The sequence below is a fragment of the Oryctolagus cuniculus genome, chromosome 7 (genome assembly GCF_964237555.1).
Source record: "Oryctolagus cuniculus chromosome 7, mOryCun1.1, whole genome shotgun sequence".
Lineage (NCBI taxonomy): Eukaryota > Metazoa > Chordata > Mammalia > Lagomorpha > Leporidae > Oryctolagus > Oryctolagus cuniculus.
In genome coordinates this window covers 49,773,006-49,788,496 of record NC_091438.1, presented here as the reverse complement: position 1 = coordinate 49,788,496, position 15,491 = coordinate 49,773,006, and positions in this window count along the sequence as shown.

The window sequence follows — 15,491 nt, the reverse complement described above, 5'->3', positions numbered from 1 at the left end:
TGAATTGAGATATATAACAAGCTGAAAAAACATCCAAGGGATTTGTACATAGTTTTGGGAAGACTATGTCTACATTTTTCAGTTACTTTATAACCCATTCCTCAGATTGATCTTTCCAAGTACCCTTTTCTCATTTTGCCAAATCAAGACGTGTCAGCTCTTTTGGGTTGATTTTCAATACCGTCCATATCCTGCATTCTGCCCACAACACAAGAGTAGAAAGCCTAGAATCATTATTTCCCAAACTCCCTTTCCAGAAGTTTTCCAGCTCAGATTCTGCCAATAGGTATCATATGGTTGAGGGCAGAAAGAGAATGGAATAAATAAGAGTTGCATTTTAGGTAGGTGGGAGATAAGAGAGGTGGAGGGGGAGAAGGTAGCAGAGGAGGAGGAGGAAGAGATGAAATTGTCATTTTCTGATTTCTTAGCAGCAGTGGTACTGCAGGTACAAGGACAGACCTCAAGGGTGGCGACTGCTATTGTCTGTGGTCCCCTTCCACTGCTGTCCCTGAAAGGTCGCAAAAGTAAGGGATGAATGTCTTCCTATAGAGAAGTTAGACACTTCCATATAGAGGGTAATATGATCTCTACCTTTTCTCTCTTCTAGTCCTCCCAACAATATTACATTTCCTGTGCTAAATCCCCATTGGTTGAAATATCTGGAGTAGTTTTTGTATGTCCTCTCTGGACATTCATTGTTGTAGCACTTTTAACAGGAGTGGTTCTAGGAAACAGATTTTCAAAGGTGGGATTGGCTGTGTGACCTGAGACAGTTGGAATGTATTGATGACATCGCAGCAAATGGGCAATGGAAATCCTAGAGTTAGTGGTGTGCACTAACAAAACAGATACTTAAAATTATCAGCACTCATTATCTGAAATAAAATGTCCACTGCAACCCAAGCTTTGGAAGACCCAGGCACTGCTGCAATAGACTTGGACGGTGGGAACAAAGACTACATGATTACTTACTGATGACGATGAGAAATTTACAGGAAGAAAATGACAGGCTCAGCATTAAATTTTTCCCTCAAGTCAAAGCCAAAAATCAAAAAATCTTTTATCTCTTGAAACTGATAAAGCTTAGTATCATAATAAAAATCTGATTCTGTGGATTTCAGAATTACCAAGTAAATTGTAAATCCACAGTTTCTCCAGGTCTCTGAAGTGTCAATTGACTGGAAAATGAAAGGAACCCTAATTAAAATTGGACAGATGTTATAATCTTGAAGCCTTAGTCTCCCTAAGCTTCCTTGCCCTCATAAGCAGACAATCCTCTCCTATCTGAGGACATCATCTTTCTCCAAGTTGAAAAAACTACAATGACCTCATTGAGGCAATTATAAGTAATGCTTATGCTTTTTTAAAAAAAATATTTTATTTGAAAGGCAAAGTGACAGAGAGAGAAGGACAAAGGCAAAGAGATCTTCTTTCCATTGATTCGTTCCCCAAGGACCCACAACAACTGGGACTGGGCTGGGCCAAATCCAGGAGCCAGGAACTCCATCTGGGTCTCCCACATGGGGGCCAGGAACCCAAACACTTGGAATATCATCCATTGCCTCTCAGGTGCATTTTTAGGAAGCAGGATTGGAAGTGCAGCATAGCCAGGACCTGAGCTAGGCACTCTGATATGGGATGAAGGGCTCTGAAGCAGCAGCTTAAACTGCTGCACTGTACTGCCTGCCCTTCTTTAAGATCCTCATCCATCATCCCTCATTGCTACCAGACTCCTGGTAGGGATCTAATCCCAGACTACCCAAGGGTAATGGCACAAGGAATAGCCCTGAAGATAATAAGGCTCACACAAAAAAAATCAACATTTTACTATTTTTCACTGATAGAAGCCTTAAGCATATGTATGACAACAGGTCATAAGGGTGCTAGATCAAAGAAAACAGAACATATTGCTGAGTCATCAATATATTCAGTGGGTGCACTTACTACAATTGTTGAGTTCAATTTAACAGTTTCTTTCATTGGTTGACTGAAATCTAGAATCAGTGGTGACTTACATTCAATAAAATTCAGACACCAGAGCATCCTTGGTCTAAGGCAAAGAGTGAGATCCAAAGGTTTCAGGAAATAAGAACATCGGATTGGAGATATTTTATATGACCCCACCCTTACCCTAGTCCCACGAACAAAGTACTCAAGGAGGGACCAGAGCATGTACCCTATACCAAGGCTTCAAATGCACTGGTCAAGGGAGCAGCAGTCTCCTTGTAAGGTTTGCAGTAGCTATCCTCTGCAGACTGGGGGTGGCACTAGAGAGGCCATCACTGAAGTGGGCCCCCTGAGTGCTGTGGGGATGATGGGATTCTGAAGCGGTAGAGGCCATGTGGCTGAGCAGTAACCAGAACATTTTAATCTGCAGAGATCCTTGGCAGTGGCTAAATGATCATGGTGTCTGTAGATCTGAAATACGGTCGTGTCTGACTAAATAATGGGGATATGTCCTGAGGAATACTTCATTAGGTGATTTCATCACTGTGCAAACATTATAGATTGTACTTATACAAACCTAGTGGTATAGCCTCCTATTCATCTACACTACATGGTACATACTATTATATGTGCAAAACATCATTATGAGGTGCATGACTGAAATGGATGCCCCACTAAAGTAGTATCTGTTCTATATAATGTGAAAAGCTCTTAAGTCTGATGACTACAATCATTGCTTCAGTCGTTCCAAGAAGAAGTTACCCCCAGAGTAAGTTCTCACCTCAGGTCCCTTGAACTCACAGATCCAACGATGTTTGTAGGGTCTCTGGCATGTGGAATGCCATACAAAGCTTCCCAGAGCCCAGGAGGGAGTTGTAGAGTTTAAAGCAAATACACTTCTAGAATTTAGAGCAAAGTCATGTCCTTTTCTGCAAATACACTTCTTTTGTGAAACAGCTCATGGCTGCTATTGGGGCATCAAAGATACTAAACACCTGGCCATGGGATACAAAGTGACAAAATTATCTGAGGTGTACATATGAATTACATGTTCTCTGACCCACCAACCACAGATAGGGCTGAGTGAAGCAGCACAACAAAATCAAGTGAAGTGGTATGTACAATAGGCTCAAACTATGCCTAAAGGGAGTTCCAAGATGGCAGAGTAGGGAGGGAGCTTACTGCTCTAGTCTAGAAGATAGCTTTTAAAAAGTGGAGAGAGTGCAGTCTCAGGGAAGAGTTAGAGAGAAAACAGCAAAGGAAACTCTGGGCAAATTAGAGGGACATGGTGAATCTATGTGGAATGTATGGATGCCCACAACTCAGGACTCCAGCAGCCAAGAGCCTATGCACCAGCATTGGAAAGTGAGGTGAGACCAGACCAATAAAGCTGCAGGAAGAACCTAGAGGGAACCCAGCTTGGAGCCCTTGAGAGATGATGTACCTGCCAAACTAGTGAATAAAAAAAGGAGGGACACGTTTCTCTCTCCCTGATCACAACAGTGTCCTGTAACAAGTCGATAGAACAGCATCATTTTGGACATGTGTAACAGCTGTGCCAGCTCATGTCCACACCTGGCAACCAGCCAAGTGGAGACTCCTGATTTTGGTGGGGAGAACTAACAGGGTGCTGGGAGCTCATGGATGTGGGAGGCTTGTGTTCCAGGACTGTGAAAAAAACTGATGCTGTGTGGGAGGACTCGTGCTGTGGCTGGGACTTTGGGCAGTCACTGTGGGAGACTACACACTCAGGGCTTCCTGGTTACCTGGTGAAGGACATCGCTGGGGAATCAGAGCTTACACTAAGGACTACACAGATTCTTTGTGTGGTCCTTGGGACATAGTGGATGAATATATATCCACTGGGACGTGCTCAGGTACTGGTCTCCTTCGAGGAGAGGAGCTCAGCTGAGCAGAATAAACTTCTCTTCTGATTTAAAAAAAAAAAAAGACATTTACTATGCCAAACCTGGACATGCTAACAGAAACCAAAAAACAGCTGGTGTGGCCATCCTAATATCAGACAAAATAGACTTTAACACAAAAATGATTAAAAGACAAAGAAGGGCATTATGTAATGATTAAGGGATCAATTCAAAATAAAGATGTAACCATCATAAATGTTTATGAACCTAATTACAGGGCACCTGGCTATTTATAAGAAATGTTAAGGGACCTAAAGGGAGACATAGACTCAAATACAATAGTAATGGAGGAGTTCAGTACTCCCACTTTCAGCAATGGAAAGATCAACCAGACAGAAAATCAGCAAGGAAACAGCAGACTTAATCGACACTATAGACCAAATGGACCTAATAGATATCTACAGAAGTCTCCATTCTACAGTTGCAGAATACACATTCTTCTCACCAGTTCATGGGAATTTCTCCTATATAGGCCACATACTAGGCCATAAAGCAAGTCTCAGCAAATTCAAAAAAAATCAAAATCATATCATGCATCTTCTCAGACCATAATGGAGTGAAGCTGGAAATCAACAACTCAGGAATCTCTAGAACATATACAAACACATGGAGACTGAACCATATGTTCCTGAATGAACAGTGGGTCATAGAAGAAATCAAAAGAGAAATAAAAAAATCTGGAAATGAAGATGACAACACAATATATCAAAACTTTTGGTATAAAGCAAAAGTGGTGTTAAAAGGAAAGTTTATAGCAATGGATGCCTACATCAAGAATTTGAAAGACACCAAATAATTGAGCTATCAATGCATCTCAAGGATATAAAAAAACAGCAGCAGACCAAACCCAAAACTAGTATGAGAAAGAAATAACTAAAATTAGAGAAGAAATTAAAAAAATTGAGACAAAAAAAGAAATAGAAAAGATCAGCAAAATGAAGAACTCATTTTCTGAAAAAAAAAAAGCAAAATTGACACACCATTGCCCAACTAACAAAAAAAAGGAGATAGAAAACCCAAATCAATAAAATTAGAGCTGAAAAAAAGAAATGTAACAACAGACACCACAGAAATAAAAACAGTCATTGGAAATTACTACAAAGAGCTGTATGCCAACAAAATGGAAAACCTAGAAGAAAGGGATAGATTCCCAGACACAAACAAACTACCTAAATGGAGCCATGAAGACATAAAAAACCTAAACAGACCCATAACCAAGAAGGAAACTGAATCAGTAATAAAAGCCCTCCCAACAAAGAAAAGCCCAGGGCCAGATGGATTCACTGTTGAATACTACCAGATTTTTAAAGAACTAACTCCAATTCTTCTGAAGTTATTAAAAACAATTGAAAGGAAAGGAATTCTCCTAAATTCTTTCTATGAAGCCAGCTTCACCTTAATTCCTAAACCTGAAAAAGATGCAACAGAGAAAGAGAATTACAGATCAATTTCCCTGATGAATATAGATGCAAATATCCTCAACAAAATTCTAGTCAATCGAATCCAACAACACATCAGAAAGATCATCCACCCAGACCTAGTGAAATTTATCCCTGGTATGCTGGGATGGTTCAACATTCACAAATTAATCAATGTGATACATCACATTAACAAACTGAAGGCCAAAAACCATATGATTATATCAATAGATGCAGAGAAAGCATTTGATAAAATACAACACCTTTCCATGATGAAAATTCTAAGCCACTTAGGTTTAGAAGGAACATTCCTCAACACAATCAAGGCAATTTATGACAAACCCATGGCCAGCCTCCTATTGAATGGGGAAAAGTTGAAAGCATTCCCACTGAGATCTGGTACTAAACAAGGATGCCCACTTTCACCATTGCTATTCAATATAGTACTGGAAGTTTTAGCCAGAGCCATTAGGCAAGAAAAATAAATCAAAGGAATACAAATTAGAAAGGAGGAAGTAAAACTATCCCTATTTGCAGATGACATGATTCTATATATAGGGGATCCAAAAGACTGCACTAAGAGATTGGAACTCATAGAAGAGTTTGGTAAAGTAGCAGGATATAAAGTCAATACACAGAAATCAACAGCCTTTGTATACACAGACACAGCCACAGCTGAGAAACAATTTCTAAGATCAGTCCCATTCACAATAGCTACAAAAAAATCAATAACCTTGGAATACACTTAACCAAGGATATCAAAGATCTCTACAGTGAGAATTACAAAACTTTAATCAAGGAGCTAAAACCAATCCCTGGAGCAAGGACAGTCTCTTCAACAAACGGTGCTGGGAAAACTGTATTTCCACATACAGAATGATGAAGCAAGACCCCTACATTATACCATACACAAAAATCCATTCAACATGGATGGATTAAAGATCTAATCTACACCATGATATCATCAAATTATTTGAGAACATTGGGGAAACTCTGTAAGACACTGGCAAAGGCAAAGAATTCCTTGAAAAGACCCAAAGGCACAGGCAATCAAAGCCAAAATTAAAAACTAGGATTACTTCAAATTTAAAAGTTTCTGTATGGCAAAATAAATAGTCAGGAGAGGCCAGCACTGTGGTGCAGCAGGTTAATGCCCTTGCCTGAAGCACTGGCATCCCATATGGGTGTTGGTTCTAGTCCCGCTGCTCCTCTTCCGATCCAACTCTCTGCTATGGCCTGTGAAAGCAGTAAAAGATGGCCCAAGTCCTTGGGCCTCTGAACTCATGTGGAAGACTGGAAGAAGCTCCTGGCTCCTGGCTTCAGATTGGCGCAGCTCTGGCCATTGTGGCCAACTGGGGAGTGAACCATCAGATGGAAGACCTCTCTCTCTCTCTCTGCCTCTCTTCTCTCTGTGTATCTGTGTAACTCTGACTTTCAAATAAATAAATAAATCATTTTTTAAATAAAAGAAATAGAAAAGTTAAGAGGCAACCGACAGAATGGGAGAAATTATTTGCAAACTATGCAACCTATAAAAAATTAATAACCAGAACCTACAAAGAGATAAAAAAAAAACTCCACAACAACAAAACAAACAACCCACATAAGAGATGGGCCAAGGACTTAAACAGACATTTTTCAAAAGAAGAAATCCAAATGGCCAACAGACACATGAACAAAATGCTCAGGATCACTAGATGTCAGGAAAATACAAATCAAAACCACAATGAGGTTTCATCTCACCCCAGTTAGAATGACTTTCATTCAGAAATCAACAAACAACAAATGCTGGCAAGGATGTGGGCAAAAGGTACTCTAATCCACTGTTCGTGGCAATGTAAACTGGTAAAGCCATTATGGAAGACATTATGAGATTTCTCAAAAATCTGAATATAGCCCTACCATACAACCCAGCCATCCCACTCCTGGGAATTTACCCAAGGGAAATGAAATCAACAAACAAAAGAGTTATTTGCACCTCCATATTTATTGCAACCCAATTCACAATAGCTAAAACCTGGAATCAACCTAAATGCCCATCAACAGAAGACTGGAAAAAGAAATTATGGGATTATGGGATATGTTCACCATGGAATACCACACAGTAGTAAAAAAAAAAAAAAGAAAAAAGAAAGAAATCCAGTAATTTACAATAAAATGGATGAATCTGGAAAACATTATACTTAGTGAAATAAGCCAGTCCCAAAGGGACAAATACCATATGTTCTCCCTGATCTGTGAGAACTAACAGAGCACCTAAAATGAAATCCATAGAAGTAAAATTGACACTTTGAGAAGGAATGACTTAAGCTGCCCTTGTCTTGACTGTTGAGGAACAGTTTGGGTTTTTTGTTGCTGTTGTTGTTCTTTCTTCATTCTTTTTTTTCCTTCATACTATTTGTTAAACTCTTTACTATAATAGAATTAATCATATGTGTATAAAGTCAATTGAAAAATAGATCTCAGTAAAAAATAAGAGTGGGAATAAGAAAGGGAGGAAGAAGTTTGCAACTGTAAAGCTGTATAGTTCTGCATATGTTCCTACAGACTTACTTCTAAGGGTACAGTTAAAAATTTTCCATGGGATTCCAAATCTCATTAAGCTTGGTGGTAAAAATGCCATCTTAATTGCTAAAGTGATCATATTAAGTGTTAAAGTGAACATATAGATAGGATTAAGTGTTAAAGTGATCATATAAATATATGTGCCTGGTAATAATAATAGATAGGATTAAAAAGGAAAGAATGTTCCAACATGGAAAGCAGTCCACACAGCACACTCATAGAATAACAATTGCTTTAAGTAACACTCTGACCTCAGAATCAGCCCTTAAGGCTTCCTGATCTGGCTGAAAAGCCAGTGAGAGCATTTCAGGCAAGGAAAGCCAAGACACTCTGGCAAAAAATGTTCTACATGAAAGATCTCTGAGTGAGATCCCAGTGGAAAGAAGTGGCCATCAAAGAAAGATGTACTTTTCTCTAAATGGAAGAGAGAACTTCCACTTTGCTTATGACTTTGTCTAAATACTGCTAGAGTTTATGGACTCAAAAAACTTCCATAGCCTAGGTAGCTCATGTCAAGAGCCTCAGGTGGTCACTGATGTCATACATAAGAGTGTTAATTGCTAAATTAACAACAGGAGTCACTGTGCACTAACTCCCCATGAAGGACCTCTGTCCTCAATGAGTTATGAGAGTTAACTGAAAAACTTGTTCTGAAACAGTTTGTGTGTGTATGTATGTGTCTGTGTATATGCAAGTTGTTGAAATCTTTACTTAGTACAGAGTTGGTCTTCTGTGTAAAAAGTTAATTGAAAATGAATCTTAATGGAGAATGGAACTGGCAAGGGAGAAGGGAGAGGAGGTGGGTTGGGAGTGTGGGTGGGAGGGTAGGTATGGTGAGTAGAATAACTAAATCCCTAAAGTTGTACTTCTGAAATTTGTATTCCTTAAAAAATAAATTAAAAAACAAACAAAATATACCTAAATTCATAAATTAGCCACATGAGCAACTGGTTCAGATTTCCTCACTCCTGAGGCAGGCATTTGGTACAGCAGTTTTCAGCACATGGAATGCCCTCATCCTATATCAAGGACCTACATCAGAGTGGCTATTCCACTTCCCATACAGCTTCCTACTAATGCAATCCTGGGAGGTAGCAGGTGATGGTTCAAGCACTTGAATCTTTGCCACCAGCATGGGAGACCTGGATGGAGTTCCAGGTTCCTGGTTTTTGTCCTGGCTGCTGTAAGCATTTGGGAAGTAAATCAGCAAATAGAAGATCTCTCTCTCTCTCCATCTATATATATATACATATATATATATACACACACATACACATACATATATATTTCTCTTTTAAATAAAATATAAAATTTTTAAAGAAAAAAAGATTTCCACATTCTTTACGTACTCTTCTGCACTGGCACTTCATCCAATATTCACCAATGGCCTTACAGGGAGTTCTCTAAAGGCAGCTTATGGAAGAAAATAATTTGGGAACTGGTTTACAGATAGTTCCACAGGATACTCTGATACTAGCCAGGATGAACGATATGGCATTGTGATCACACTTAGGAGTGGCCTTGAAGGATGATGGGAAACAAATCTTCCCATTAGGCAGAATTTAAGCAGTAATGGTGATTTCTCCTCCCTAGAAAGAGCAGTTATCAGAAATATGAATTGATGCACTTCACAGGGAGTAACCAATGATTTGTATTGATGGTCAGAGAATAAGGATGGAATGTTCCCAGCAGGAGGATCTCAAGAGAGAGAGAGAGGTGAAAGAACCTCTCGGAATGAGTACTGATTATGATGACTTATGCCTCTCACGGGAAAACTCATAAAAGTGCAATTATAGAGCACCGTTCTCTCAATAATCAAATGGAAAATATAGCATGCTTTGTAGAAATCAATTTTTCCTAACCCACACAGTGCTTGCTCAATAGATGCAGTCATGATGACAAAGAGAGATAGGATGCACAGGCTCATGCTTTGGCTTCCCTTCATCAAGGCTGACTACCACCAAGGTTGAATGCACAATTTGCCAATAGTGGAAACCAACCTACAGTCCCTCATATGACCCTGTTCTCACCAGTGGAAGATTGATTATATTAGACCACTTCCATCATAGAAAGGGCAGAGATTTTCATAGTGAAATAGACATTTTACTTCCATCAGTACCCTTGCATGAACTTGTGGAATGCTTTAGTTGTCATGATATTATCACACATGACACAGTTTAGTGGACCAGGATCTCATTGCATTGAAAAATTATTGCAGCCAAAGTTCTTTTTTTTTTTGAGTTTTAAAAAGATTTATTAGAGTCAAAGACCTCCACCAGAGCAGCATGGAGAGGGGTGCTTCCAAGAGAGAAAGAACCCAAAGAACCTTGTGGCACTAGGGGTTTTAAGTACAATATTGAAGGAAAAAAAACTTGACAATCAGATTGGCATTCAGTTACCAGGCAGGGTCAAAACGCAAAGGACCTGGATTACAATCCTTTGCAGCCAAAGTTCTTATCATGTGCCTTATTAACCACAGTTAAATAATCTGATAGAAGGTTGGAATGGCCAATTAAAGACTGCTGAGTAACCCCAGCTGGGTAAGAATTTTACAAAATTTTGATACTTCAAACAAGATGCAGTACATCCCTTATCCCTTATCCACTAGGGATGTTTCAAGACCTCCAAGTGTGTATCTGAACTGCAGATAGTACCAAACTGTATATATTAGGTTTTTCCTATATATCCATTTACACAATAGAATTTAATTTATAAACTAACACAGGAAGATGGGAAAAATAAATAATAGCAGAACAGAACAATATACTATGATAAACATTATGTGAATGTGGTCTCTTACTCCTTCTCAAAATACCTTGTATTCTCACCTTTTACTTATGCCAGCTTCTCTTTGGCATATCCCCGTCTCCAGTGTCACCACCCTTGCACTTTGGGGGCATTGTTAAGTCCAATAATGCTTACTTGAACACAAGCAGTACAATATAGAAACAGTCAAGCTAAACTGAGACAACTACTAAGTGACTAACAGGTGGGTAGTGCATACAGTATGGATACCCTAGACACAGGGATGATTCATGTCCTGGATGGGACCAAGTGAGATGCTGTGAAATTTCAAGATGCTACTCAAAATGGTGTATAATTTAAAACATATAAGCTGTTTCAATCTGAAATTTTCCATCTAGTATTTTCAGGTAAGCTTGACCATAAGTAATTGAAACTGCATAAAATGAAACTGCAGGTAAAGGGGGACTACTGAATAGGCATTTAAAACTTTCAATGTTTTTCCAAGAAATATTTTAAACACAATGTTTTAGCACCACAATTTTTATATATTTTACTTGTATAACCATTTGTATAGCATTCTGTACAAAATATTTAAAATTTATTATTCATTTTTTGATCTCTGGGTTTATAGAAGCATATTAATTTCCTAATATTTTGTGATTTTTCTACTTATACTTTTGTTATTCATTTCTAGATTAATTCTACTGTGGTCATAAATGTACTTTATGTGGTTACAATAATTTTAAATTTATTAAGACTGGTTTTATGACCCAATATATGGTCTATTTTGGCAGAAACCAGTGAAATAAAAAACTGGCCAAGGAAATCGAAAGTTTCTTCTTGGAAAATATTTTTCCACTCATTTTTTTGGGCTTTAATTTTTTTGATACAATGGAAAGTTCTTAGTTGTTGTTTTGTTTTGTTTTGTTAATTTGAGAGGTAGAGTTACAGACAGAAAGGTCTTCCATCTGCTGGTTCTCTCCCTAAATGGCCAGACCTGGGCTGATCTGAAGAGGAGCTGGGAGCCAGGAGCTTCTTCCAGTCTCCCACGTGGGTATAGGAGCCCAAGCATTTGCACCATTTTCCACTGCTTTCCCAGGCCGTAGCAGAGAGCTGGATCAGAAGAGGAGCAGTCAGGACAGGAACGGCACCCATAAGGGATGCCAGCACCACAGAAAGAGGCTTAGCCCACTTCGCCACAGTGCCGGCCCTGGAAGTTCTTAGTTTCATGTGCACTCAGAGTGTTTATTCCACAGTTATTAGGTACGGTGGGATATAAATATCAGAAGAGCTAGCGATTTGCTCAAACCTTCATGTAAATTTTGAGTTTTCTGTATTACCTTTAAGCCTATCAATGTTTCCTTCACATAGTTTGAAACTGGCTTCAGCCTGGCCCAGCCCTGACTGTTGTGGCCTTTGAGAAGTGAACCAGCAGATGCAAGATCTCTCCCCCCCTCCCCGGCTCTGTCACTCTGCCTTTCAAATAAATAAATCTTTAGGGAAAAAAACTGTATGATTGAATACATGCATATTTTTAAGACATGGCCAAAATTTATATTTCAAAGAGTTAGATTTTTTAGAGAATTTGTTTATAAAATTTAGAAGAAAAGGATGTGACTTTTTAATGGTTTCACTGAAACAACTCTGGCTATAAAATTTACCCTTATGAACTAATACAGGTCAATGCTTTTTAGTAAATTTGCAGAGCTGTGCAAACATTACTAGAATCCAATTTTACCAACATTTTCATCATATCAACACCTGATTTCCATTTACTATCAATTCCCATTCCCACCTTCAGCCCTAGGCAACAGCTATTCTAGACGTCATGTCAATGCAATCATACAACAAAGGCCTTTTGTGTCTGCCTATCACATAGCATGATGTGCTCAAAGTCCACACTGTGGCACATATCATTATTTCATTCCTTTTTATTGCCAAGTAATATTCCCTTGCATAGGTTACCACATTTTGTTTATCCATTAGGCTATTAATGGGCATCTGGATGTTTCCACTTTGACATTAGCAAGAATAATGCTTCTAAGGCATAGTGAGTTAGGCTGTCACCTGCAGTATCAGCATCCCATATGGGTGTTGGTTCCAGTCCTGACTACTCTACTTGCAATCCAGCTCCCTGCTAATGCACCTGGGAAAGCAGTGGAAGATGGCCCAAGTGCTTGGGCCCCTGCACCCACATGGGAGACCCAGAAGAGGTTCCTGGCTCCTGGCTTTGGCCTGGCCCAGCCCCAGTCATTGTGGCCATTTGGGGAGTGGACCAATGGAAGGAAGCTTGTTTGTTCATTCTCCCTCTCTCTCTCCTCTCTCACTTTCAAATAAATAAATAAATAAATCTTTATTTAAAAAAATGTTTGGAGATATATTTTCATTTCTATGGGGGACATTATATACCCAGGAGTGAAATTTCTGGATTGTATTCTTTTGAAGAATTGCCAAGCTATTTTTCCAAAGCAGCTACACTATTTTCCAATCCCACCAGTAATATACAAGTGTTCCAACTCCTCCCTGTCCTCACCAATACTTACTACTTCTCTTTTTGATTATACCATGGCTATCTTACCAGGTGTAAAGTGACATTTCATTGTAGTTTTTTTTTTTTTGTTTATCTGAGGGTAAAGATGTTTAACATCTCTTTATATACTTATTGGCTATTCGTATATCTTCATTGGAGACATGTATACCAGAAATTTTTCTTTATATATTCTAGATACAAGTTCCTTATCAGATATGTGTTGACAAATATTTCTTCTCTTTCTGTGATTTGTCTATTTGCTTTCTTGATGGTGTCCCTTGAAGCATAAAAGTTGTTTTTTAAAGATTTATTTTATTTATTTGACAGGCAGAATTACAGAGAGACAGAAGGAGAGAGCGAGCGAGGTCCTCCATCTGCTGATTCACTCCCCCAAATGACTGCCACAGCCAGGACTGGGTCAGGCTGAAGCCAGGAGCCTCTTTCAGGTCTCCCAGATGAGTGCAGGGGCTCAAGCACTTGGGTCATCTTCCGCTTCTCTTCTATTATCAGGGAGCTAGATTGGAAGTGGAGCAGCTGGGACATAAACCAGTGCCTATATGGGACGTGACTTTGTCCAATAGGCCAGAGCACTGGCCCCAAAGCATAAAATATTTTAATTTTATGAAGTCCAATTTATCTATTTGTTCTTTTACTGTAAATTCTTTTGGTATCACACCTAAAAAACTACTGCTTAACCCAAAGTCATTAAGATTTATTTCTATGCTTTTTTTTCTAAGAGTTGTAAAGTTTTAGCTCTTACAGTTAGGGCTATACTCCATTCTGAGGGTTTCTTTTTTAATATTTTACAGATTTTATAAATGAGGTTTTGTAAACAAAACCCATTTGTGAGTTGGGAACTGCCTGTAACACATGTTTTGAATAACACAAGGTTTACTTTGACATTAACTGGGAACATATCAAGCAGTTGCCTTGGTGCTTTTGTTTGGGGGGCAGGGGAAAGGTATGTTCCCTCACAAAATCTACTGGTAATTCTATGAATTAGTAAAAGATATCTTTTTTGCTAGGTTCAGACATTTAAAAAATAGCTAGCTACAGAAGTCAAATCTCACCACATTTCTATTTTCAATTCCTTTTGGCTGTGCCCAGACTTCATACAATTTACATGCCTCCATTATGTCATTTCTAAGGTCTCCTAAAAAGCACTACAGTTCCTTAGTGAGCAGAAATAACATAAATTATTAATGGTGTCTATATTTTTGACATCTAAATCTGAAACTGTCAGATGCTCTTGTCCTAGTTTTGTTGCAGTGAGACATTTCAAGATTATCCAAGCCTACTGCCTTCCCTCTGTCCTGAAGGCACAAGATGCCCCGAAGAGTTGCTGGTTTTCTCTTTTTCTTTCCTTATACGCCAGAGGGAACTGGTATTAGTACCAGGTGGTGGGTAATGGCAAGCAGAATACCAGGGGAACTGTGGACTACAGGAAGCTATAGGGAAGACAGAAGGCACAGCTTTCAGGAAAGCAGTTGCAGTCAGAGCGTGGGTTGACACCGAGCAGGTGCTGTATTGTTAGAACCATAGCTCTGATGACATGCACAGGTCAGTTTAGGTTGGCAAGGCAAAAGGAAAGAGAAGGTGTGATAAGAAGCCCAGGAACAAAGTTTGTATCAAAGTACTCTTGTCCAAACGGAGGAGCACATCCATGGGCAGAGTCTAAGTAAACACGTGGGCTGTGGTTAGTGTCCAGAAATCCAGACACGGCACCAAAATATGCTATTGGTTCAATGAGCCTCAAAGAGAGGGCTGTAGCATGCACAGCATGGGAACAACATGAAGGGTGCTCAGACCAGCCTTCAACAAACAGTAAGGAGCAGAGTCCAGAAACACAGACACTAGCGTCGTGGGATACAGAACCACACAGCGGCATAATCAACATTACATCTGTGAGTTTCCAGAGGCCAGGAATTCTCTCATTTTACTACTCCAGTGGTTAAAGTGGGCCTGACATAAAACAGGTGTTCAGTGCATGCTGTTGAATGAATGAACAAATAAACACTCAGACTGTCTTCTCCTAGACATAGTTGCAGCACTTTCTAGTGTGGCTGTCTAGGGGCCGATGTTTGTACACAGATCTCCAGAGAGAGGCTTGACTCTGTAGGTCACTAGAGCTGGAGACCACAGCTCACAGGGCAGACTGACTTTGGCTCAGTAACCACTGTCAGCCACAGGCTGGTAGGGAGCAAGTTTGCCTAAGTTAGGAGGGGAATCAAGAAATGGTGATAAGGCAAGTAGCCAACCCAGGTTGTACTAGAGAATTTCAACAGCCAACCATCCAGAGTCTGATTTGATACCCACATTAAGGAGAGTGATCCATTGTAGCAATGTGCCATATCAGAGCAC